This window comes from Pteropus alecto, unplaced genomic scaffold (assembly GCF_000325575.1).
Source record: "Pteropus alecto unplaced genomic scaffold, ASM32557v1 scaffold202, whole genome shotgun sequence".
NCBI classification, from domain to species: Eukaryota; Metazoa; Chordata; class Mammalia; order Chiroptera; family Pteropodidae; genus Pteropus; species Pteropus alecto.
Genome location: NW_006432451.1, coordinates 3,391,489 through 3,419,459, shown reverse-complemented (window position 1 = coordinate 3,419,459; position 27,971 = coordinate 3,391,489). Strand labels below are relative to the sequence as shown.

The 27,971-nt window shown below is 36.2% G+C and overlaps 1 protein-coding gene and 1 non-coding gene across 3 annotated transcripts in view; both read right to left on the bottom strand.

The window, feature by feature from the left end:
- Nucleotides 1–27,971, bottom strand: part of NUDT3 (nudix hydrolase 3) — a 92,054-nt gene that overhangs the window by 49,461 nt on the left and 14,622 nt on the right. The gene's annotated exons all lie outside the window — the stretch shown is intronic.
- On the bottom strand, nucleotides 10,170–10,288 carry LOC112476161. Its single transcript, XR_003044977.1, has one exon. It is a non-coding gene; the product is annotated as a 5S ribosomal RNA (ribosomal RNA).

The following is a 27,971-nucleotide window of genomic DNA, read 5'->3' as shown; positions in this document are numbered from 1 at the left end:
ATGGGTAAATAACTGAAGTTGTTTAAGCAAAGAAATGACATAGCCCAATCTGGGTTTTAGAAAAGTCACTTTGACTTGGGCTGGAGATGGACAAGCCTGGTAACAGAATGTTTCTGCAGTTGATTCAGTCTGGGAAAGAACAGGGACAGAAACTGGAGTTGGAAGGAAGAGACAGGTTTTCAGTTATACAAAAGGAAGAATCTGCAGGACCAGGTGACTGACATGATGAGGGCTGCCCTCCAAGGAGAATGTGGAAGGGTCCATGGAAGAAGTAACTATAGGGAGGTTGTCCTTTGAACATATGATTTTCAGAGTTCAATGAGATGTCTAATGAATATTTCTGGTGGACAATCATAAATGTGGATGTGGGCTAAGAAGAGGGAGAGACTGAGATTTGGAAAACAACAGTCTCACATTCTTCCAGCCAAGATAAGGCTAACCGAAGGACGACATGAGCATTTGCAAAGCTCTAGCTAGAAGAGCTTTCTCCATTCCCTCTACCTACCCTCCACTCCCATTGGTGTCATGCAAGTTTCCATTCCCACCACCAAGAGTATAGTAGTGGTAGATATATTCCAGGTATCCCAGGTTAAAGTTCTGGAAATATTTTCCTTAAAAAGTTAGATTATCTATGGTGATAATCTACATCATGGGAAATCCTGATTAGCAAGCTATATGTCTTAGACATATTACTAATTTCCAGAAAACTGCATGCAGTAATGCACCCAACATCATCTCATTCCCTTAGCATCTGACAGCCCCTCAGCACCACCATTACTGCCAGAGAGCTCTGATGGTAACCCAGATGGTACAAGGACTGCGTCCTATCAAATCTGTAATACGCCCTGCAAATTGCTTCTACAAATCCTAATCGTGTGTATCCCTTCTTAAAAATAAGACCAACATAATAGTAATTATCTGCACTTGCTTGGATTCCAAATAAATAGGAGCGTACTCATAGAATGTTTTATAGAACAGCTACCACAAGTTCTTGTGCACAATGACTCTATGTTTAAAAGATAAGTAAAGCTGAGTGTGAGGTGAAATAACTTGTTCAAATTAAATCAGTAAATTATCACAAGGCCAAGCATTAGTAGTTTCAGTTCCTAGAGTTTTAAAGCCATTTTACCCATTAACAATTTTTTTTTCCCTAAACAGGAGGAACAAGTAGACACAAAGCCAGTTTATAAAATGACTTATAAACATCCCTTCACTTTATCTAGCTAATCAGGTTGTTTATTTAACAAAAGAGGACATTCCCTGACTAGTCCAAAGACACAACACACTGTGCTGTGAACAGATATTCTGACAATTTTTATGGGGAGCAATAAGATATTTTAAGAACAATATGAAAAGGTAGTCACAGACACAAAGTATTATACACACATATTATTCTTAACTATGAGTCCCAGGGTATGGAGTATGATACTAGACTTCAAAGTAAGAATGCCCTGCCTTCCTTTTCCAAATCAATGTTCAAATGTTAAGATGATCACACATAATACTTTCTAATGCCTGGTATTCAAGGACTTTTTTATTTCTAAAAAGACGACTAAATGATAGCGTTGTATGGTGTCAGATGATTGCTGAACTTATCATGGTGATCACTTCTTTAGGTATAAATGTTGAATAACGTTTATACCTAAATGTTATTCAACGTTTACCTGAAACTAATGCACTATTGTATGTTAGCTATATTCTAATAAAAATCTTTAAAACAAATTTTTTTAAAAAAAGGGAGACTAAAGAAACCAGTAAAGTTGGCAGTATTTACAGGTTATATAAAAATAAAAACAAAGATTGAAAGTTGCTGGATTACACTGTTTGAATATAACTTACTGAAACATTCAAGGTACTCCTGTAAACCTTAACCCTCTCTCACAACTCTTGTAAATACCAAAAGAAAATAGACTAATGCTGAGGGGAAATAAATAATAAAAGCAGGTAGTATTTATTTGGTGCCCACTTTAAGCCAGATGCTGGCATTACATATTCCATTTTTAATATATTATCTCTACTTTTCATGCAAGCCAGGTATTATGTAACTTTTGCCATTACAGCAATGAGGAAACTGAGCCTTAGATGATTTGGTGATGTGGCAAAGGGCACAGAGAGGATCAGTGCTGCGCCAGGACTCAAACATAGTCTATGTGCCTGATTCAAACCACAAGGCCACTGCCTACACCCGCAATGTAGGCAGACCCTCATTAAACAAACAAACAAACAAACAAACAAACAAAAAACCTCTGAAAACTTAACTGCTACTGGATGAAAGCCACAATATGATTTTCTCCAGGCCAGGTATAAGGAAAAGGAAAAGATAGAGAAGGCATTTTAATCTTATCTTTGACTCAAATAGTGGATGCGGAGCACTTTTCAATATTCTCTTCCGTAAGCAGAGACTCTTTGCTTATTTCTTAGATCTTTTCTGGCAGATCTTCGACATAGAGGGATATTCCTCTATATTATGCAACTTTTTTACACTCTTTTCTGAAAATGTTTATTAATAAATATAAAAAATGATCACTAATTCTCAGTATTAATCTCCATTATTGTTCACATTTGTTTAGAAACTACCATATATCAAGTAATTCCTAACTTGAGCATTTACTCCACAAACAATTGCTGTCATTATTTGGTTAGAAATGAACTAAGGCATGGCAGTGGGTGTAGAGAGCAGAGATGTACAAAAATACATAAAACCTACCACTGAACAGCTCACGCTCTAATGCAAGGACTGGAAATGGTGGCCCATGAGCCAAATCTAGCCCACCACCTGTTTCTGCAAGGCCTGTGACCTTAGAATTGTCTTTACATTTTCAAAAGGTTGAAAAAACTCAAAAGAACGTTTTGTGACATGTGAATTTATATGAAATTCAAAGTCCAGTGTCCATAAATAAAAATTTATTGAAACACAGCCATGCTCATTCATTTATCTACAGTCTATGGCTACTTTCAAACTACAATGACAAAGTTGAGTAATCTTGACAGACTAGATAGATCACATAGTCCACAAAGCCAAAAGTATCTACTACCCGATCATTTACAGAAAGTTTGCCAGCCCTGATCTAATAAAGGGCCTGAGCAGCTACAACATCATGTTGACAAGGGCTATATCATGGAGGAAATAAGGTACTGAGAGGGTCCCAGAACACTTTTCAAGAGGGAACATTTGAGCTGGGCCTAGAGAAGAAATTTACTGAGCCCAGAAAGTGGAGGTATTCCAGGCAAGGTGCACTGCAACTGCAAAGACACAAATGCAGGAAACAGTATATTGCATCCAGGAGATGCTGAGAAATTCAAGTAGTTTGATATGGTGTAGGGGTACATGATGGGAAGAAGGAAGAGGGCAACAGAGGAGGTGGATAAATTAGACTGGGACCAATATAAAAAATTCACATAGCGAGTGCACCAAAGAGTTACTGCAACTAGGAATCTTTGGTTTTGAGGAAAACAGTAATCTCACTTGTGTTTCAGGAGCCTCAATCTGGAGACTGAATGAGTGATGTGCCAGAGAGGTCAGCTAGAGAAGACAAGGGAGCTGGATATAATCAGCATCCCTGGAGATAGGAAGCAGCAAGTAGATTCAAGTCATATTTAGGAAACAGCAATGACAAGAATTTTTAACTAATCAGAGAGGATGGTGCCATGAAAGGGATGCAGAGGCTCTGGCTTCTCCTGGGGTCAACAAATGGACAAGAGATACCTATTTCTCAAGAGAGAAATACAGGAGGGGATCAAGTGGAAAAGAAAAAAACAGTATGAGATACGTACAGAAGTCAGGCTTCCTGCATTCTCTGAATATGATGGGAAACTTCAATTTAAATAACCACTTGAAAGCATTTACCCAAGAAACAATGATTGGTCTGTACAGTACAATTGGTGGCATATGGAGGAGGAGGCATTTCACTTTAAAACCTTGTGTATAGCTTGAATACTTTAGAACAAACATTTAAGACTTTTATAATTGGCCAAGAAGAATGCCAAGCATTATTCCTTAGGAAATTTCTGAAAGCCAAATGCAGTGAATGAAATATTTAGAACATTCGAGTTTCCTGAGGTTATTAAAACAAAGCCACAGCAACAGCATTCCTGATATGCATAAATAACATTTTCCCACACAAAGTCTTAGAACAATAGGAATACACTGTAAAAAGGCAGATATTGTGTCACCAAAGTAGCACTGACATATTGTTCACATTTCGATCCAATTTAAGATGTTAAAATTTAAACCATAGTTGTACACTGTCTTCTTTACAGAGGACAGTCAGGAGACTTGGGTACGATTCTGCCTCTTAGACCAGTCAAAACCGAAAAAAAAAAAAAAAAAAATCTTGCTTCAGAGGCAACTAAAATGGCGTAGATGACAGAGACTCTGTTCATCCCTCTGGTGACCAAAGTTGTGACGAAAACAAGCAGCAGCAGCAAGGAAGAATTGCCTGGGAACTTGATGAACAAGCCATACAACTAGGGAGAGATCCAAGAAAGCATCATGCAACCACAGAAGGTAGGACGAGGCAAGGACGTGGGGCGACCCAGTCTCCAGTGGCTGAATGAGACAGGCTGTGGCAGCGACAGGCGCCTCTTAAAGGGGCTGCATCTGCAAGCAACAAGGCAACGAACCTGCTTGCTCAGAGCACCAATGGCAAGTTGGCTGCACAACAGGGGGCACCAGGGACTTACAGGGAGATATTGTTGGAGTGAGGGCCGAGGGGAGATCAGCTCTGTACAGAAGTGCCTGCAGTATCCATTGTTCCCTGCTGCGCCCTCCTCCCTCCCACACAGCACCGCCAGAGCTGTGAAGTTATCAGATTGGATAACAGAGGTCGCTCTGCCAGAGGATTTCCTGAAACTTCACCTCCCCCTACTGACGGCCCCACTCAATCATATCCAGGTATATGCTCAGCAAGTCAGGTGCTCCTTGCTGAGCAGCGCCTAGACTCACACTGGAGACAGCTGGCCTCCGTTTCTGGTGTGGCCTTTTGAGGCAACTATAAGCACAGCATCTGTGGATTGCTTGCTGAATCTTAACAGGTGGCCTCGGAAGATCAGAGGCTTGAGCTAAATTTGTCCTGTAGCTGAGCCTCTCTCAGGACTGTGCCACTGGACACCTACTTCACAAATTCAAACTAATAAGACCGGCAGACTTAGGAGCTTTGCTTAGTACATAGAAACAGATAAGGAAAGGCAGCCAAAATGGGAAGACGAAGAAGCAGAAACCATATGAGAGAAAAGAACAGAGATCCAGATATAATAGAGTCAAGTAATCTAACAGATGCAGAGTTCAAATCACTGGTTATAAAGATGCTCAATTAACTTTTGGGAGACTCTCCGCCTTCAGAGATCCAGTCCTTAAGGGGAAATGGCAACATCCATAGGTCAGAGGTGGAAGTGGGGCAGGGGGGTGGGGAATTAAAGAGGGAGGGGAAAAAAAAAGATGCCAAGACTATAAAAATAATTTAAGGAGTATATGGGACACTATTAAGGGTCCAAATATCCATCTGATCGGCATAACTGAAGAAAATCAAGATTTTTGAACAGCTGTTTGAAGAAATAATGATGGAAAACTTCTCTAACCTGGTGAAGGAAATGGACATAAAACCCCAGGAAACTCAGAGAATTACAAATATCAGGGATCCAAAGAGGCCCACACCAAGACACATCTTAATTAAAATGCCAAAGATTAAATATAAGGAAAGAATATTAAAAGCAGCAAGAGAAAAACAGATAGTTACTTATAAGGGAACACCCATACGACTGGCAGCTGATTTCTCAAGAGAGACTATGCAGGACAGAAGGGCTTGGCAAAAATATTCAACAGGATGAAGACCCAGGATCTACAACCAAGAATAATTTATCCAGCAAAGCTATCATTTAGAGATGAAGGACAGATAAAGAGCTTCCCAGACAAAAATAAGCTAAAGGAATTCACCACCACCAAGCCCGTATTACAGGAAATGTTGGAAGGACTTCTTTAAGAAGGAAGAAACATGTATCGAAAACAGGAATAAAGAATGGTAAGAATATTATATTCCTATCAGTAAGTACCTCAAATGGAAAAGAATTAAGTGCTCCAACTAAAAGAGTGGATGAATGGAAAGGAAAACAAGACCCCTACATGTTGCCTATCAGAGACTCACTTCAGATTAAAAGATACAGACTAAAAGGAGGGGGATGGAAAAACATATTGCTCTGATGGACCTAGAGGGTATTTAAGTCAGATAGAGAAAGATAATTTGTGATTTCACTTTTATGCGGAATCTAAAGAATAAAAAGTACAAACTAATCAAAAACAGACTCACAAATATAGTGGACAATTTGATGATGGACAGAGGGGAGGGGTGTTTGAGGGGCTGGGAGAATGGGGTTAAGGGTTAAAGAAGTACAAATTAGTAGCTGATGTATGGACACGGGGATGGGGAAGTATGGCATAGGTAATGCAATTAGAGTGAATACATTGGCTAGGTGGAGAGTCAGGGGAGGGACAGAGCAACTGGGGGGTGAACTATTTTACGAACTATATAGATGTCTAACCAATGTACTGTATACTTGAAACTAATTAAAATTTTTAAAAAATCTCTCTCTAGATTTCAGTTTTCTTAGTTTTAAAATGAGGTGGCCTAAATTATTTCTAAAACCCTACCAACATTAACATTCTACTGTTCTAAATCTTACACAGGTGTTATGTGTCTAGAATTTTGGTTAGTAATTCCACTTTTTTTAGAATCTATTTTTTTCAATACTACACAGTGCACAAGCCTTTTCTCCTACCTCTGTCCCCACAGGAGCTTCTTACAAAGACTTCTTTAAAGACATTCTAGCATTGAGTATATTCTTTTCTTTCCTCTTTGTTAACTCAAATAGTAAATCATCATACACACTATTCTACCTTAAATTCAGTATACACTGAAGAACCTCCTGTTTTCTTAAAAATGACCATGTGGTATTTTTTTTAAAAACTTCTTTATTTTAGAAAATTCCAAACTTATACAAAAGTAGAGAGAAAATACAATGAATCTCCAAGTATTCATTACTCAGTTTCGATGATTAACATTTGGCTTATCATATTTCATTTACCTCTTCCCCATTACAGAGTATTTTAAGGCAAATCCCAGATATCAATATATTTCACCACTAAATACTTCAGTTACATATTACTAACAGATAAGGACTTTTAAAAAATATACCGCAATGTTATTACACCTAGCAAAATTAATAATTCCTTATAATCATCTAATAATCAGGCCATATTCAAATTTCTCCAATTGTTTCAAAAATGCTATTTTACAGTTGGTTTATTTAAATGAAGATTCAAACCAGGTCCATATACTGCATTTGGATGTATCACATTCAATCTAAAACAGTTCCTTAAAACAGTTCCTTGGTTTAAAACAGTTCCCCTCTCCTCACCCTTTGTTTTTCAGGCGAGCTGTTTATTTGTAGAGAAAAACATATCATTTATCCTGTAGGATTTCCCACATTCCTGCATTTGCTAATGCCTTCTTTTATGGTAATATTCAACTTCCTCCTTTATCCCCCATATTTCCTGTAACTAGGTCCATAGATGTGGAAGTTTGATCAGATGTGGATTTGGTATTTTGGGCAAGAAAAACTTCCCTGAAGATGCCTACATACTTCCCATAGCATCGCACTGTGAGATACATTAAAATCGGACAACACTTTTAGTGATGAGAAGATGAAACTGTGGTTTCAAGTGCTGTCACATGATCTGTCCATCACAGCTCACCATCAGCCTTTCATTCAATGGTTTAGCATCTATTAACGACAGCCACAATTTTATTAAAGAATACAAGTGGTGATTTTCTAATTATACTGTCCCTTCTACATTTATTAGCTAAAATTCTCCAAAGAAGAAACTTCCTTATCAACTGTTTGATTACTTTGATTGTAATAAAGCAAGATAAATGCTTGGTTTTTCTTATTTACTAATTTTCAGAATGAGTGTACTCAAGCACCCTCCAAATATTTACTATTCTATCATTAACTAGACTTTTCTATTTCATGTGTATCAGTCAACTGCAGTCATTATTAATCTTTTGATGCTCTCACCGTTAACTAGTAAGAGCTGCTTCGGGTCGGCTCCCATCTCCTTTCACCTACCTCTAGCACTACATTATAAAAATGTTCATGCAGCTGAGCTGAAAGAATTGTATAGTAACCACCCAATGCCTACCACTTAAGACTCCACTAGTAATGATTTAATCTTGTTTATCTCAAATCTTTTTGATATAAATCTTTAATCTTGGATAGTTTTCTTGCTTTTTGTCACTGTAAGATATCTCAGACTTATCTTAAGCATTTCCTGAATTCGGCCGTGTCTCTAAGGAGCCCTGGTTCCTTTTAGTGGGAAATGACTATTCCCACACACCCTTGCCAACATGTGGTATTAACCAATATTTTGATATTAGCCAATCTGATAGGTAAAATATGGTATCTCCTTTTCGTTTCAATTTGCATTTCCCTTATTACAAAAAAGGTACATTTTTCATTTATTTAACAGTCACTTGTATTTCTTTTTCATATCCTTTGCTCATTTTTCTATTAGGTTATCTTATCAGTCTTTTTCTTATTAATCCGTAATACATACTAATTTTACTTATGTATTAAGTAAATTAGCCTGGTGATTATTGATTTGAATTTATAGTGATTTTACCATGCAGAAGCTGTTTTTCATGTAATCAATTGTATTATCCTTTCTTTTTAGCCAGTATGATAAGTGTTCTATCCCCCAACTTTATAGGGTAATTTGACAAAACTGTACAAATTTAAGGTGTACCATATGATCATCTTATATATGCATATTATAAAATTATTATGAAATTATCACAATATAGTTAGCACATCAATCACCTCATAGTTACCATTTTTTCCATTAAAAAAATTTTAACTTAATTAGTTTCAAGTATATAGCCCATTGGTTAGACATCTATATAGTTTGTAAAACAATCCCAATTGCTCCTCCCTCCCCTGATCCTCCACCTAACCAACATATTAATGTTAACTGCATTTCCTATGCCATGCATCCCAACCCCGAGACCATCATCAGCTCTTAATTTGTACTTCTTTAACCCTTAACCCCATTCTCCCAGCCCCTCAAACACCCCTCCCCTCTGTCCATCACCAAATTGTCCGCTATATTTGTGAGTCTGTTTTTGATTAGTTTGTACTTTTTATTCTTTAGATTCTGCATAGCAGTGAAATCACAGTGTTTATCTTTATCTGTCTGACTTAAATACCCTCTAGGTCCATCAAAGCAATATGTTTTTCCATTGCCCTCTTTTTAGTCTATGTCTTTTAATCTGAAGTGAGTCTCTGATAGGCAACATGTAGGGGTCTTGTTTTCCTTTCCATTCATCCACTTTTAGTTGGAGCTTTTAATTCTTTTCCATATGAGATACTTACTGATAGGAATATAGCATTGTTACCATTCTTTATTCCTGTTTTTGATACATGTTTCTTCCTTCTTAAAGAAGTCCCTCCAACATTTCCTGTAATACGGGCTTGGTGGTGGTGAATTCCTTTAGTTTATTTTTGTCTGGGAAGCTCTTTATCTGTCCATCATCTCTAAATGATAGCTTTGCTGGATAAATTATTCTTGGTTGTAGATCCTGGGTCTTCATCCTGTTGAATATTTTTGCCAAGCCCTTCTGTCCTGCATAGTCTCTCTTGAGAAATCAGCTGCCAGTCGTATGGGTGTTCCCTTATAAGTAACTATCTGTTTTTCTCTTGCTGCTTTTAATATTCTTTCCTTATATTTAATCTTTGGCATTTTAATTAAGATGTGTCTTGGTGTGGGCCTCTTTGGATCCCTGATATTTGTAATTCTCTGAGTTTCCTGGGGTTTTATGTCCATTTCCTTCACCAGGTTAGGGAAGTTTGCCATCATTATTTCTTCAAATAGCTGTTCAACATCTTGATTTTCTTCAGTTACGCCGATCAAACGGACCCTTAATAGTGTCCCATGTGCTCCTTAAATTATTTTTATAATCTTAGCATCTTCTCTCTTGACATACTGATTGCGTGTCCTTGGTTTTCCCATCTTCTAAATAGGGCATTAGTTTTTTTTGTTTTTTTTTTAGGTGAGGCAACCCTTAATTCACCTTACAGATTGCAAGAAACTTGTCAGCTTACAATCCCTTATTTTTTTACATCTACAGCACCTGGTTTTCCCAGGTGGTCTCCCATCTAAGTACTAACCAGGCCTGACCCTGCTTAGCTTCCAAGATCAGATGGGATCGGGCTTGTTCAGGGTAGCATGGCAGTAGACTTTTAATCCTTTTCTTTATTCACTTTGTTTATTCCATTTAATATACTTCTCTCAGATAACGTGTTCTTCATTTCAGACTGGTTCCCTTTTATAACTTCCATTTTTATTTTTTTTTATATCTTTGCTGAATTCATCTACACTTCCTAAAAGTTCATCAAGCTTTTGAATTTTGAATTTTGCGTCTGTTAGATTGCTTGACTCCATTATATCTGGATCTCTGTTCTGTTCTCTCATGTGGTTTCTGCTTCTTTGTCTTCCCATTTTGGCTGCCTTTCCTAAGTTTCCCGGTCTTATTAGTGTGGATTTGTGAAGTAAGTGTCCAGTGGCACAGTCCTGAGAGGGGTTCAGATGCAGGCCAAATTTAACCCAAGCCTCTACCACTCCGGGGCCCCCTGTTAAGATTCAGCAAGCAATCCACAGGTGCTGTGCTTACAGTTGCCTCAAAAGGCCACACCAGAAACCGAGGCCAGCTGCTTCCAGTGTGAATCTAGGCACTGCTCAGCAAGGTGCTCCTGACTCACTGAGGATATACCTGGTTGTGGTTTAGGTGGGGCCACAAGTTGGGCTAGGCGGGTTTTAGGGAATCTTCTGGGCGGAGTGACCTCTGTTACCCAGTTTGATGACATTATGGCTATGGCTGCTGTGTGTCTGTACACTGGGAGGTGGGAGAGCTCAACAGGGAACAATGGATACTGCCGGCACTTCTGTACAGTGCGAGTCTCCCCTAAACCCTCACTCCTAAAGTATCTCCCCGTAAGTCCCTCATGCTCCCAGCACACAGCCGAAAGGGCAACTGGTGCTCAGAGTGAGCAGGTCAGTCATCACGAAAATCCGCTCATGGATGTGACCCCTTTAAGAGGTTTCTGCCATTGCTGCAGCCTCTGTCCTACTCAGCCGCTCAAGACTGGGCAGCCCCTTGTCCTCGTCCTGTCCTACCTTCTACCATTGCAGGGTGCTTTCTTGGGTTTCTCCCTAGTTGTATGGCTTATTCATCTAGATTCCGGGTGATTTTTCCTTGCTGCTGCTCCTTGTTTCTGTCACAACTTTGATTTGGTCGCCAGAAGAATGAACAGAGCCTCTATTATCTACACTATTTTTTTTCCTCCCCTCTAGTTAAGGGTTTTGATGACTATGTTCATGAAGAGAATGATCCAGAGTTTTCTTATAACGTCTGGCAATTGCTACCACTTTTTTTATTTTCTAGAAGAGTTAGTGTAGGATCATATTACTTCTTTTTTAAATATTGGTTAGAATTCACCAGTGAAGGCATCTGGGCCTGAAGCTTTCTTTGTGGGAAAGTTTTTAACTATAACTTCAATTTCTATAACAGATACAGGTTTATCTATCTTTTTGAGTGAGCATTGGTAGTTCTTAGCTTTCAAGTAATTTGTCCATTTCAAGTATCAACTTACTGTCTTAAAATTATTAATAATATTCCCTTGTTAATATTTGTAGAATGTGAACTGATTCTTTCTGTGGAATACTATACTTTCATTTCTGATATGGCTAATTTCATGACTGAGGCAGGAAATGTACAAACAAATCCGAAACAACTTGTTACACCAGCTGTTAAGGAAGCTATCAAAAAGCTCTAGGGTTATACCAAAAGGGCTAAGGAGTCAACTTGAATTGGCTCCTACTGGTCAAAAAATAGGCCAATAAGAAAAACTGCAATGGACTGAATCATCAAGTACATGAATGCTATTTTTTCCTCGATTTGCCATTATTCCCAAATTAATGAGTTGGGTCACTGGCATCCTTCACTGGTTACCAGTTTTGTTTTGTTTTAGATTATCAATATAAACTAATAGATTGAAGCATGCTTGATGTATATTAACTCTTATTTGGAAAATAATGGTAAATTGAAGGGAAAATATCATTTGTCTTACCTTTCCCATATGAATTTCTTAGGGCAAGATTACGATATTGGGTTTTTTAAAAGAGAGTGTTCTCTTTTAAAGGTATTTGCTGAAAATTTTTGAATGAAATCACTATGTGATGTCTAAGATTTGATCCAAGATAATACAGGAGTTGGAGGAATGGTTAGGGATATACATAAAACAAAAGTGACCAAGTGTTGATAACGATTGAAACTGAGTGAGGGATGCATAGAGGTTCATTATACTATCCAGCCTACTTTTGTACAGTTTTAAAATTTTTCATAATAAAAGTTGTTTTTTTTTTTTAATGTCTTGGTTATTTTTAGTCCTTTGTGTATCCATATATTTTTTGGAATGAGCCTATTAAAAAAAACCTACTGGGATTTTGATTAGTAATATTAAACTAACATTAATTTGGGGAGAAATGTAATGTCTTCTAATCCATTAACAAGGTTTAACTTTCCACTTACGTAGGTCCTTCAAATCTATTTTATGATTTGAATTAGATAGCATAATTCTAACGTTCTAACCCAAGGTAGTAATGAAATTACCTCATTTTTGTTCTTTTACAGTTTTGTTTTTCAAATATTTATACTTCTTATCTACAATGGAAAGTATCTGGAACATTAGGAAAGAATCCAATTTTGTTTTTTTCTAGATGACATCTATACACATTGATGTTTATTTCTGGACGATCTATTCTGTTCTATTGATTCACTTGCCTACTCATGACCCAGTTTACTAGCATTCTATTTTAAGCACCATAGCTTTGCAACACGGTTTAATTGGACTAGACATCACCATCCTACCCTTCACTCCTCTTTTTCAGAATCTGACTATTCTTTCATGTTTGCTTATCCATTCAACTTTAGATATTGCTTGAGTAGTTTAAAGGAAACAACTTGTAATTTCCACAAGGATCAAGTTAAATTTATAGATTAATTTAGCAAGAATTTACATTTTATGATGTTGAATCTTCCTAAGAATATGGTACATTTTCCCATTTATTCAAGTCCTCTCAGTAACATTTTAAAAGTTTTCTTTACACACTTCTGTTTATTCTTTTTTTGTTACTGTTATAATGGAGCTCCTAACTATTCTACAGCTTATTATTTCAAATTAGTCCCACCAAATTTTTATAGGTTACTACTAAAATAATGTTCATTCCATACATAAGTTCAATCAAGTGATTAAGAGGAAATTCCAAAAGTAAAAAAGAAATCTTACACCAATATTCTGTAAACCATAATAGGTTACATTATGGCTATAGCCACAAGCAGATATATAGGAAAACGATGCCTTATTGGGGGGCGGCGGGGTGAGGGAGGAGGAAGGGCAGAGAAGTAGTACTAGCAAGGGGCAGGCAAGTCACAAACAACTGTTCTTTTGCAATTCTGACTATGTTCATATGAACTCCAGCTTATAATTCTTACAAAAATGAGAACAAAAAAGGGGCCAAAAATATATGGTGTACCAGGAATAAGCCAAATATTTAATTATATAGGAGAAAATTAAGATGGAAAGAGAACTTTATAGGGAAAATACTTTTATGTAATTTCAAGTACTATATTTCACAAATTTTTGTGTTCCTAACTGAATTAAATTTATCTGTAAAACTTTTATTCTACTATAAATTATACTTTTATTCTATTTAGGAAGATGGAGAGTATCACTAGAAATCACAGTGAAAACTAGGTAGCGACTACATTAAGACTGACAATTCTTTGCTTAGAGTTCTTTACTTGACGACAAACCATTGCTCTAAGACTCAGAATAAAAAGAAGTAAATGTGGAGAGAGATGGTTCATTACAGACCAAGATGTTCTAATTATTCCAACTCTATATAAAATTAATATAAGTAAATCTTATATAATCAAACATCTGTTACAGGAATCATAAGAAACTGATAATGCTAGTTGTCTATAGGAAAGGAAATTAAGTGACTGGGGAGACAAGTATGGGAAGGGGAATTCTGACTATATCTTACCTGTGCCTTCTGAATTTTGAACCATGTAAACGTATTACCTACTCAAAACTACAATTAATTTTAAGAATTCACTGAAATAAACAAAGAACAATTCTGAATCTTCTAAAAACCATGTATAAAGATATTGTCATTATACTACTCAAATTCCCTACAAATGAGAATTTGCTCTATAAATGCATCTTAAAATATAATATCAAGAAGTCTATTTCTAGACTACATATATGTGTTCTTTTATCAGTCACTAAAAAAAGCCCTTAGTCCTATCACATTTTCCTTTCTTTTTAGCTAACCCTTAAAGAGCTAGATTTTGTGGCCAACTGCCCATTCCTGGAACATCTCTTCCACTGATATTTTTAAATTTTTAACTGATCTGTTCCATATATTTTAAATGCAAGATCTCATAACTTCTTTCCTTAAAGTAAACAAAATTATAAATTACTCTTGACATTCCTTTTTCTGAACCATTAAGAGGGCAAAATTACTCTGCTATACTCTGGAAAAGCATCTTTCCTGAACAATTAATTTGGCCACATATTTGTAGTGCCTCTAAAACTTTTAACAATTTGATCCTAAATTTATCTCTCAGCTGTAATTCAGAGCATCTGGAGAATGAAATAACCTCACAACATCCACCCAATGAAGTATGTACAAAATGAAGCTTTTTTATCCATGAAATTATAATGGATTATAATTTGCCACTTAATAACAGACCACTCTAAATGGAAAACTTATAAGAGAATACTTTTTAAAAATTACAGTAATCTTAAAACTAGCTTTAAAAAAAATGAGGTTAAATACACAATATAAAATTAGCTGTTTTAAAGTGAACAATTCAGTGGCATTTAGTACATTCACAATGTTGTGAAACCACCATTTCTAGTTCCAAAACACTTTTATCATCCCAAAATAAAACCTGATTTCCATTAAGCAGTTTCCCAAACCCCCTACCTCTAATGCCTACTAATCATCAATCTTTTTGCATCTACAGATTTACCTATTTTGCATATTTCATACAAACAGAATTAGATGATATGTGAACAAAAGGTCTGGCTTCTTTCATGTTTCTGAGATTCACCCACATTGTAACATGTATCCGTACTTCATTACTTTTTATGGCTAATAATAGTTCATTGAATGTATAAACTACAATTTACCTATTCGTTGATGGACATTTTGTTGTTTCTGTTTTTGGCTATTATGAATATTGCTAAACATTTGTGCACAAATATTTGAGTATCTGTTTTCAATTCTTTTGGGTATATACCTACAAGCGGAATTGTCAGGCAAAACATAATTCTATGTTCAACTTTTTGAAGTACCATCAAGCTGATTCCACAGGAACCATTTGACATTCCCACCAGCAATATACAAGGTATCCAATTTCTCCATGTCCTCACTAACACTTGTTATTTTCCACTTTTTTTTAATTATAGCCATCTTAGTGGGTGTAGAGAGTTAAAACTAGTTTTAAGAATGCCCAAATAATTACCTAACTTCAAAAGCAAGGCAGAATGCCTCATCAGTAGGAATGAGAAATATTAAACTCCAATTTCTTCCTCTTCCTTCCTTCTTTCCCCACCACTCCCCAGAAAACTCAACTAACTAGACTTTTTCTCCCAGAAATTAAGTAAAAATGTATTGGATATCAAGAGAATGAGAAGAAAAGCCACAGACTGGAAGTAAACATTTACAAAAGCCATACCTGAGAGTTCGGGTCAAGATGGTAAATACTGTGCTCACCTCTTCCATAACCACATCAAAATTACAATTAAATTATAGAACCACCACTCTTGAGAACCACCTCAAGATAGCTGAACAGAACTCCTATAACTAAGGATATAAAGAAGCCACGTCGAGACTGAATGTCAACTGTAATGGAAAAAAATTTTTCAACTTTTTTTAAATTAAAAAAAAAAAAAGACATATCTGATAAAGGACATACAAAGAACTCTTAAAACTCATAGTAAGAAAATGAATGCCTGAATTTAAAAATGAGCAAAAGACCTGAACAGACACCTCAGCAAAGTAGATATACAGATGGCAAATAAGCATATGAAAAGGTGCTCAATCTCGATGTCATTAGGGAATTGCAAATTAAAACAGCAATGAGATACCAGTACACACCTATTAGAATGGTCAAAATTCAGAACATTGACAATACCAAATGCTGATGAGGATGTGGAGCAACAGAAACTCTCATTCATTGCTGGAGAGAATGCAAAATAATACAATCACTTTGGAAGACAGCTTGGTGGTTCCTTACAAAACTAAACATACTTATCATATGATCCAGCAATCGTGCTCCTTATATTTACCAAAAGGAGTTGAAAACTTATGTCCACACAACCTCACATGAACATTTACAGCAGCTTTATTCATAATTGCCAAAACTAAAACCAGCAAGGTGTTCTTCAGTAGGTGAATAGATAAATAAACTGTGCTATATCCAAACAGTGGAATATTACTTAGCGCTAAAAAGAAATGAGCTATCAAGCCATGAAATGACAAAGAGGGACCTTAAATGTATATTACTAAGTGAAAGAAGCCAATCTGAAAAGGCTACGTAAATAAGATTCCAATCATATAACATTATGGACAATGCAAAACTATGGAGATAGTAAAACCGTCAGTGGTTGCTAGGGGTTGTGGGGAGAGAGAGACGAATAGGCAGAGCCCAGGGGATTTTTAGAGCAGTGAAACTATTCTGTATGATACCATAATGGTAGATACATGTTATTATACATTTGTCTGAATTCACAAAATGCATACTACCAAGACTGAATCCTAATGTAAAATATGGACTTTGCGTGATAATGATGTGCCAGTGTAGGATCACTGATTGTAAAACATGTACCACTCGGGTGGGGAATGCTGATATGATAGTGTGGAGCAGAGGGTATATGGGCACTCTTGGTACTTTCCATGCAATTTTGCTGTAAATCTAAGACAGCTCCAAAAAATAGTCTATTTTAAAAAGTATTAAAATATTTTTTAAAGGTACTGGATATATCTTAAAATGCTAGTGCTAGATTGAAGGATGAGGTAAAGGCTCAATTTCAGCTCACAGAATTATTAATAACAGTTGTAACTAATATTTCTATAACAATTTAAAATGTCCTAAGTGCTATGCATGTAAATATAATCTAACTTAATTCTCATAATAACGCTAAAATTAGATGACACTAGTGGACGTATTTCCATTTTACACTTGAAGAAACTGTTTAAAGAGGGTAACTCAGACCTGAACTACAGACCTGACTCTACCACCATGTTCTTTCCACGACACCCCTGACTCTTTTTGACTGCTATAGCACTATCCACCATTAGCTAAAACTCATAATGAGAATCTTGGGGTCTGTATCTAAATAAAGAGCAAATTATGCTTCAGTTCTATAGTACACGGTTTAAATTTGCAAAACATGCTCAGTATATACAGTAACAAACCACAATACTCAAACCAGCAAGAATATCATCTTCTTCTCCACTTTTCTGGGTAACCAAAAGCTGACAAATGTTTATAGCTGGTTTATGAACTTCGAAGCTGCATTACATGCTAGCAGCCATCCCAGCGTTCACTAAGCCAACAGAGCCTGGAAAGTCCTCCAGATCCACATACTTACCTCAAGAAAGTAAAGAGTTACTTGGGTCCCTTTGCAAGTTAACAAGTAATGGCCATTTCCTCACTTCCACTAGAGGAAGATAGGTACAAAATAAATTAGCAAAAGTAGCAAATAATCTAAGGGAAATAAAAACACAAAGAGCAGATTTAACTTCTCACCTACCCACAGCGTTGAAAAATAACTGAATTTTTATCCTAGACCATAAAAAGGAGTGAGGAAAGCAGGCTTGCCATTTAAGGGTCAGAAGCAAACTCAGCAGTTGTGGGAGATTAGAGTGCCTTGGCAGTGGGAAAAGAGGGCTCAAAATAGATGTATACAGGGCTAGGTGAGGGTTCTGATCAGCACATATTTTTAGTAATTGCACATTTATAACATTCACATGTCCAGTTCAAAATTAGTCTAGCTATCAATCTTTTGAAATGCCATAAAAATCGTTCCTACCCCCACAATCATCCTCACAATGGGAATAAACACCTATTCAAAGCCCAGTACTGATTCTGCCACTGTCCTATAACCTTGTAAACCCACCTTGAAAGTTAATTTTCACTCCCACTATTTACTTCACTCACCCTGCATCCCTGCCTCCAGTCAAAGTAACTTCATGATCTATATCTGATTTGTGGGTGGGTGTAATGGTGGGGCAGCTGAAGGAAAGCAAGGAGGAAAGGAAGAAATGTGGCAGAGAGATTCCCGGTGGTCTCCCAATATCTGTTCTCAGCTTCACCCTTGGGAAACTAAACAAGGAAGCTACTTGCTAACTAACCACATTGAGTCAAGCTCTCAAGTAAGACTAAACTTGATCGCATCTTGTTTCATATCATGAATTTTTTCTGCTGGTATCTTCTATTGCTGTCAAATTATATTACAAAGTCTGCTTTGATCCACTTCTGTTGGACATCAAGAATCAAGAAACATGTTTTAGATGACCATAAAAAGTCAGAAAACAAGACTGGCACAGGAGATAGTAATAGTTCTTAAATTGACTGACTTATCAATCACTGCAAATATAACTGATTTTGATTAACTTATTAAGGTTTTGCTCTCATCTAGAAACCCAACTCCTTTGTTCTCTAGCACTGAGTAAAACTCCTGCGTCATTTCCAGTATTCCCAACAGCAGTTCAACCTGTTGTTTCCTTTCTGTAGAAACTTAAAAAATATATATTTGTATTTTAAAATACTTGTATTTTTACTAATAACAATTTCTAAAAAAAAAAAAAAATTGTTAATGATAGTTGCTAAATTTAAAGAACAGGGAATCAATACATAAATCTTACCCATTCTTTGAGGCTCAAGACAAATGATTATTGTGTCACAACCTATAACATCATTACTTGAATACTGGATATAGAAGGAACTTAGTATAGAAATATGTTTATAATATAATTCTACAAATTTCTTGCAAAATGATTTTTACCACATTTACAAGTTGCACGCAACTGATAAAAATCACTATATATAACATGAGTATATCCCCACACCTCAAAAGCTAAAAGTCAAAGAAAAATATGATATCTCCATCTTGACTTTTTATTAGTGGGAATTAAAGGTTACTCATATCTTCAATGTTATTTACTGAAAGATACTTGCAAAAAAGCACCCTGAAATCTCGTCTTTCATCATTCTGAAAAAAATTATTCTAACATGAAAAAACCAGTTTTTAAAAATTCAAAAGTAAAAATTCTAAACATAATACCATGTAAGCAACATCTGTTTTATAAACCATAATGCATAGTTAACTTCAATGTGCATTTTAATATGCATTAACTACTAAACAATTTACTGGTTGACAAAGCACACTTATGTGATTGTTTTAAACTAAATTAAAACAATATGAATTATCTGGTAAATGAAGGAAAGGTAGAAATATATTTATATATTGACATCATTTATTGATTCAAAAACAATTTCTTGGGAATGTGTATGTGTCAGACTCTTGTCTAGGAACTAGAGCTTAGAGCTATACTGGTGAGCAAGACAGTAGAGACCACTGATCTCTTAGAGTCAGTGTAGAGGAGGGGAGTCAAGTAAGGTGATATCAGACCTTAATAACTGCTAGAAAGAAAATGAAAGAGCATGATGTGACAGCGTATGACTTGGGAGAGCTGTATCAAAGAGAGAGCCAGGAAAGGTCTCTTTGAGAAAAATTAATATGATGATCTAAAGTGATTCCTCTTTTACTTAAAATCATTTATTTATGATGTTACTTCAGAACGGTGAAAATTTTTAAATTCCTACAGAAGATTAACGTTAGCTGTGAGCTGGGCAGATGCTCAGAGGGTCGTCTTGAGAACCTTGTACAGTATTAAGCAGCTAGCTGGTAGAGAGACTCCAAGGATGGGAGACTCTAACCCTGACTTCTTCCTGAAATCACTAACACAGGTGCCTGTGCTAAAATACATAATACTCATAATCTTGGAGACAAGTCCGAGATTAACCAGGGGCAGTTTACTATAATCCTATTACCTGAAAGAGTAAAAAGAAAAGAAATAGTTAAATAAGGCCCTGAAACGCAATATTTACAAAGTGTACATATTTTTTGTGATTTTTAAGAATAAAATTTTTTGTGGTGACTCCTCAAAGACTATGTTAAGTATTACTCAAAGTCCAAACAGATTATCCATAGAATATTTCTGACAACTTGCACCTGCCCTAATGGATAAATTTGGTTCTGCTACCTTCTTGGCACCATTCTATGTCTCCAGGGTGTTCTCTGAACCCAACATGAGTGTATCCTTTGCTCCAAAGAAGGGTTAGGAGAGCACAGTTCAGCTGAGTTCCTTGGCTTTAGTGAGAGAAGCCATGTTGTCCTGTAATCTGGAAAAAGGCAAAGAATTGGAAGTTCGAGGGGGAGATAAGATGGCAAAATCGTGTGCCTCCTTTCTTCTTGTGTTTGGTGTACACACTGCATCGCCACCAATCATCCTGGGTTCAAGTCAGAAACTAGGAGTCACCAGAGCCACCTTCCCCCTCTCCTTCACCCCTGTATCCAACCTGTTACCAAGCCCGAGGGGTCTCTACATCTTTGAAATATGTCCACTTCTCTCCGCTCCACTGCCACTACTACCTGATGCAAGGTATTTACTTGAAAGGACAACTACAGTAAACTGCCTGACTGGTCTTTCAATATATGTACTCTCCCCGCTCCAATCTATTCTCCATTCTGCAGCCAAAATTACCTTTCAAAACAAAAATCTGGTCAAATTTTCCACCCACCTCTCCTTTTATTAAAATGCTTCGAATACTTCCCATTACTTTTAAAATCATAACTATAATCAAATGGGTGAAAATACAGATGAAATAAGATTGGCCAAGGACGGATTAAAGCTGGATGATGAGTATACTGAGATTATACTGGTCTCTTCTGTGTATGTTTGATATTTTCCACAATAAAATGTTTAAAAATAAATAACAACCAAAAAACAAAGAAACAAAGACCCAATGCCAAAGACCATGGCTGACAAGGACCTCCACAATCTGGCCCCACTGACCTTACTTCATGCTTGTGCTCTGCACCTCTAATCCCACTGGCCTAATTTCAGTTCTTCAAATATATGACACTCCCTTTTGCTACACTGTTTGCTGTTCCCTCAATCTGGAAAGCCCTTCCGAATGCTGAGTTAATTTCTACTCTTCCTTCATTGATTAGGGCAGTCTTCCCTAAGATACCCTGTCCACCATGTCCATATCAAGGTCTTTTGTCAAATGCACTCACTGACTGATGTTCTTTTCCTAAACGTCACCTCAGTTTGTGATCAAATATTTCTGAGTGTGATTAACTGTAAACTTCACAAGAACAGAGTCCATATTTTTGCTTATCAGTGAATATCAAGTATCTTGCATAGGGCCTGGCAGAATCGCCTTTAAAATTAGTTGTTGAATGATATATTATTATCTAACGCTATCAAAGCAACTGCTTTCAAATGATTATAACAAAACACATTATAAATTTCAAAAAATTAGTTTGCTATTTTTTTGGTCCTAGTTTCAAATAAGTTGCTACAGAGAAACAGTTCATAACTATTCCCTTTGAAGAGCCTTTCCTTTGAGATACTAGAGTCTTCAACATTCCTCATGGAAGTATCATGATTACCAACCAAAAATAACCACATAAATCCACACCCTGGTCTCTTTTCACTTTTCTTTATAGTTGCTTCTCCTCCTCCCTCCCCCAAATCAACATCAAAGGACTAGAAGACACTTGAGGATAAATCCCCTGCCAGACCCCAGGAACTTCCCTTCAGCTCCTACTCCAGATGGCTGGCCAGCAGATTTCTATTAGAGATGCTTCAGCGGAGCCCCATTCTGCTTTCCCTGTGATCACTACTAACATTCCTTCTGCAATATGTTACAGGCATCATCACAGTGCCACTCAATTTGTATCATGTGGTAAAGTGACATTAAATGAGCTTATCTTTTTATTTTATCAAAACTTTTAGGGGAAAGGCAGAAAGCAGAAGAGACTAGAAATTAAATTTGACTTAAATAACTTCGATTATTTTATCATGTTAACATTCAGTGTTAACAATTCATGTAACTACAGAGTGACATCTTGAACATTAATTTCAATACTTCTTAGAACTACTGGGCTGGGACTAAGGACCCTTAAGTGCTTAGAACCCTAAGAAATAAATGGCCAGCCAAGGAACTAAATTCATCAAAATATCATCTAAACCAAAAACTGCATGAAGCATCTGGTACAGGGTTCATCAATTAATCCAGACATCATTAATCCAAATTTATAATTGAGAAGCCAAGTAAAAATTTAACTTTTATTCTATGACATGCTAAGTAAATCAGTAGTAGGATCCAAAAAATTTTAAACATCCTTAAGCACTTGTTTATATGAAAATAATCTATGTTAACTATAAATAACTCTTGTCAGTTAAAGATGGATGGTGAGAACCTTCACTAGGAAATAGTCTAATGCTATGTATATATGTATCTATGAATAAAGAAAGCTCCGTAATATGTAGTTCAGACTATTAACTGACATTATTTATTACCAGCATATAAATCTGAATTAAGAAGGTCCTTGAAATATGAACAAAAGAGGATGAAAGTCCTACTATATTTTTAAACACACAATCGACCTCTAATACCAAAGCAGGAGAGTATAGATAAACCTTAAAATTCCTTTTTAAATATTTGGGGCAGCCATTCTTCATAAATTTTAATTACTGAAATTATAAGAGTAAGACTGTCTACTCAAAATTGAATAAGAGCAATGATCTTCATGCACTTTTTAGAAACTTTTTTTTGCCAAGTTCTGGAAAAAGGTTTAACAGAATTTATCTTCTAGTCTAATAAGAAAAGTCCTTAAGACTGCTTTATCATTTGCTAATTATAAAACCAGGGCTAAAGGGCAGACCTTCTGAAAATTAGATCATTCTCCACCTGCAGGAAAGGGCTACATTTCAATTTCAGACAGATGGAGCCTGTCTTTAAGAAAGGATCTGATAGTCTATTACAGTGTTTATTTGTTGATCATCACTAGTCTCAGATGTTTGCCCTTGTACTTAACTAATTCTTTCTGTTATCATTAGTCCCATTCTGGTGTTTACTGGAGGTTGAGCAAGCTGGTTATATATATCAGGCCACTTATTAAGTAATCTTCTGTTTTTGTCTTCTGTAAGTGTGGCTCTTTATCTGGTAGTTACTGCGAGATGATTTAAAATGGTACCTATACTGCCAATTAATAGTATATATGGCTCCTAGGTGACAGTGACCAAATGTTTAATAAATCATTCAGTGTGTCTATGTCACCTCAAGTATCAGGGCCCCTGAGAAGACTGTTCATGTCTACTGTTCCACAGAATTTTCCTTTGGTCCAGAACTTGATGTGTCATTTTCATTGTACAATTTGCCTACCAATCTCTCAAAACGCATACAGAATTTTTTGTCTGTCTGCTAGTTCTTTATCTGTCAGCATACTGCTACAGTGGAATTAGGTGACAGCTTCCAGTTCTGTACTCCCAGGGAAAAGCTTTGCTGTACACATGATTTTTCTGTCAAAGTATGAGCTTTAACCCCAGCCATCTGCAAGATTATTGTCAGTCCACAACACAGTGCTAATTCTGCAGAACGGGCTGTGTGATCTTCCTGTACACTACCAAGGCAATTATTATCAAGAAGTTCCTGGACAGGCATTCCAGAAAGCAAAAGAAACAAGTTAACAGCACTAAAACTACTCAACCTACTAAGCGTAAGAGTTTTAACATGCAGGGAAACAACTGTAACACTCAGCTAAAGAGCCTGATCACTTCGCAGAGTAGGCAGCCCTTTCCAAGCACAGTCACTGTGCTATCTGAGAGGTGACCCACAAGAAGAGTTGCTTCTCCTGAAGTTAACTGTATAACGCTCTGGCTTTGACTATATACTTTAATAATGAAGATAAATTTGGGTTTCACACAAAAGAGCAAATATTAAGCAGCAAACTTTCAAATATATAATAAATCACTCTGATTAGGCAAAGTCCTTAAACAATTCTAGGAATGGATGACTTAACAAAAATGTGCTTTACGAATTTGTTTGCTCTTTTCCTTCACTGGAAACCAGCTGGCTATTGGTTTTACAGATCTGCATCTTATACCAAAGTTCATTAACACATTTTACATAACTGATGGATGCTGTTTTCATTGGTGCTATTAGCATATAAAAGAGAGACCTGATACAATCAACTGTTTCTACCCTTTTGCTTTCCAGTTAATAAGTTTTTCTAATGCTTTTATATATTATTTGCAAAAGAATTGTAAGGAATAACGTGACCATTAAAACAAAGAAAATTCTAAGGTAAAACTTGACTGTGAAAGCTAATCATGTGAGCACATAAAAGACATAAAACCCTAATCAGACAGTACACTTAAAAATATTCCTTAATATGAAAGTTAAGATGTAAGAAATTTAAATAAAGAAATATAAGTATACCTCATTTAGTGAGAATCTGGAACCAAAATGGAAGCTCTGTAATGGTTAATCTTAGAATTCACTTGCAATACCAGATGTGAAACTCACAAGTATCCTAACCTGTTATATTATATTGCCCCAGACTGTCCTTCTGTGGCTTCTTTGCCATTTCTCAGCTATACTTGATGTTGCATATTACCCTTTATTGCCCCATCCTCTCTCTCTGTTTTTGTTTTCCTGAGAATACAGCAATCTAGAAAGAACATCCATGTGTTTTCATCTATACATCCATCTATCTACCTGTATCCATGCCAATATATCCTGCCTCTCCTCCTGGTATTTATGGAGAAACTATTTGTGCTGTGAGTGAAAACCAAGCCCTCCATTTGTGCACGAGATCTTCTCTCTGCCTTACTTAAAGACATTGCTCCAACAATCCTCCCGCTCTCTTCTGCATCATAACATTTTATCTCTCTACCAGATCAGATCATTTCCATTAACATAAAACATACTAAAATTTCTCTTCATAAGAAAAAAATAAAATAAAACCCTCTCTTAACTCCATATCTCTCTTCTATCTACTGCTTCCCTTTATAGCAAAATTATTCAATGAAACTGTCTATCATTCTTGATTTATATTCTTCTTTTCCCACTCTCTCCTGAATATACCGCAAACAGAATTTCATCCCCTTATCAAGGTCATCAATTTCCTCCCAATGCTAATCCAATGGTCAGTTCTCAGTCTTCACCCCACTTGACCTATCAGCAGTCTTTGTCATGGTTAACATTCACTCTGCCTAGAATCAATCTTTCCTTGGTGTCCAGAACACATCAAACTAAAAAGCTTCTGCAAAGCACAGGAAACCATCAACAAAATGAAAGGACAACATACCAAATGAGAGAAAGTATGTGCAAATCATATATCTGATAAGGGGTAATATCCAAAATACATAAATAACTCATATAACTCAATAGCAAAACAACAACAAAAATGGTTCCAATTAAAAAATGAAGAAACTAAATATTTTTTCAAGAATGACATGCAAAAGGGCCAACAAATAAATGAAAAGGTGCTCAACATCACTAATCATTAGGGAAATACAAATTAAAACCACAATGAGGTATCAGCTCAAACTTGTTCAAATGGCTGTCTTTAAAAGACAAGAGATAAGTGCTGGATGTGGAAAAAAGCAAACCTCTGTGCACCGCTGGTGGGAATGTAAATTGGTGCAGCCACTTCGGAAAACGGTATGGAAAAAATTTAAATTAAATTAAAAATAAAACTGCCAGGTGATCCAGCAATTCCACTTATGCATATATAGCCAAAGGAAACAAAACCACTATCTCAAAGAGTTATCTACACATTCATGTTCATCGCAGCATTATTTACAATAGCCAAGACATGGAAACAACCTAGTGTCCACTGACTGATGAATGTATACACAGAGGAGTGCTATTCAGCCATAAAAAAGGAAACCCTGCCATTTGCAACAACATGCATGGACCTTGACAGCATTATGCTATGTGAAATAAGTCAAATGGAGAAAGACAAATATTGTCTGATCTCACTTATATACAGAATTTTAAAAAACCAAACTCACAGACACACAGAATATATTGGTGGTTGCCAGAAGTAGGTGACGGAGCGAACATGGTCAAAAGGTACAAACTTCCAGTTATAAGATAAATTAAGTTCTGGGGATTTAACATACAGCACGATGACTACAGTTTAACAATACTGTATTGTATATTTGAAAGTTGTTAAGAGAATAAATCTTAAAAGCTCTCATCGCAAGAAAAAATAATTTTATAACTATACTACAGTGGAGAAACCAGACAGACACTAACTTAACAATCAAAGTTAACATCAACAGTAATAAGACATATTGACATCATGTACCCTGTGATATGATGCACAACATTTCCGTGAATTACTGCCAAAAATGCATAATTCCAATCTAATCATGAGGAAGCATCAAACCCAAATTAATGGACATTCTACAAAATAATTCATTACACATCTGTGTGCTGCTCAATTTTCTTAATACTTCAAAACAACATATCGCGAGACACTGAATCTAGCAGATGTGAAAACCCAGCTATCTTCAATTAATCCAGACATTAAAGAGATTTCTAAAAAAACATAAAATACTACCACTCTTTTCACTAAATCTCTAACACCGGCTTCTTAACAAGCACTGGAGGAAGTGGCAAATGGAGGATGGTAACTCTTTAAGACGGTTGTCATTTTTTTTTTAAATGTGTACTTTGTTAGACTGGAGAAAGATAAACCAATAATTACTTGTATCACCAATACTATCTTCTTTTGTGATTTAACAATGTCATTTACAACAGCAAATAAATTCTTTCATCCACTCAATGGGCACGTAGCCATTAAAAATGTGTATGACAAGTTCAGATTAGGAAAAAATATTTATTATACATGAAAAAACATTAAATTGTATATAAATCAATCACGATGCTATAAAAACTAAATACCACGATTAAAGAAAGGAATTTCCTCCACATGTTTTGGAGGAAATTATTTGAAGGATGAATGGTATTTATCCTCACAACAATTGTGGGCCTATGTATAGAGAGCACTGTGAAGGATCAACTATATGGAGAGACACATTAGAACTCTGGTAACAATCCTAGCAGGCTCAAAAGTGGGGCCGTTTTCCAAATTTACTATATTGATTGTGAAATAGCTTTATAATGCAAGACTAATAAACTGCCTTCAAATTTTCGCAAATTTTGCCAAAAATATCCATATTTTTGATAAATTCAGCTTCTTCCCACAACACACATGTACTAGCTCCAAGATTTGTGACCAGCTTCAGCTAATGGTGACAAGAGCAATAAAAGCTGCTGAAGTCGGTATAGATTATGCTTCTATAATTGTATCACAGCCTCTCTTCCCACATGCTTTGTTTTGTCTTAATGCTAACACTGGGAGTCAGTTTTAGAAATATATTTTTATTAAAGTTTTTTCAGTACACTTAATTAACTCCTTTTGTGGATCTGTCAGAAGAAATTTGTGTTCTTTCTGCCTTTGTACACATTAGTTTACCAGAAATATCACAGCAGACAGATTTGGACACCCTTTGGGTTTTATTTCCTTTCTCTCATGTCTAAGGTCACTTCCAGGTTTACAAATTTTAAAGATTCTATAACATCAGGTCTTATCTTCCATAAAGCCCTTTCAAAGTAAAATCACACAGCTCCTTTTATTTCCCAGTTCCTATACTTTGGGATCACATGCCACACTGAAATCTATCTTTGTGCAGC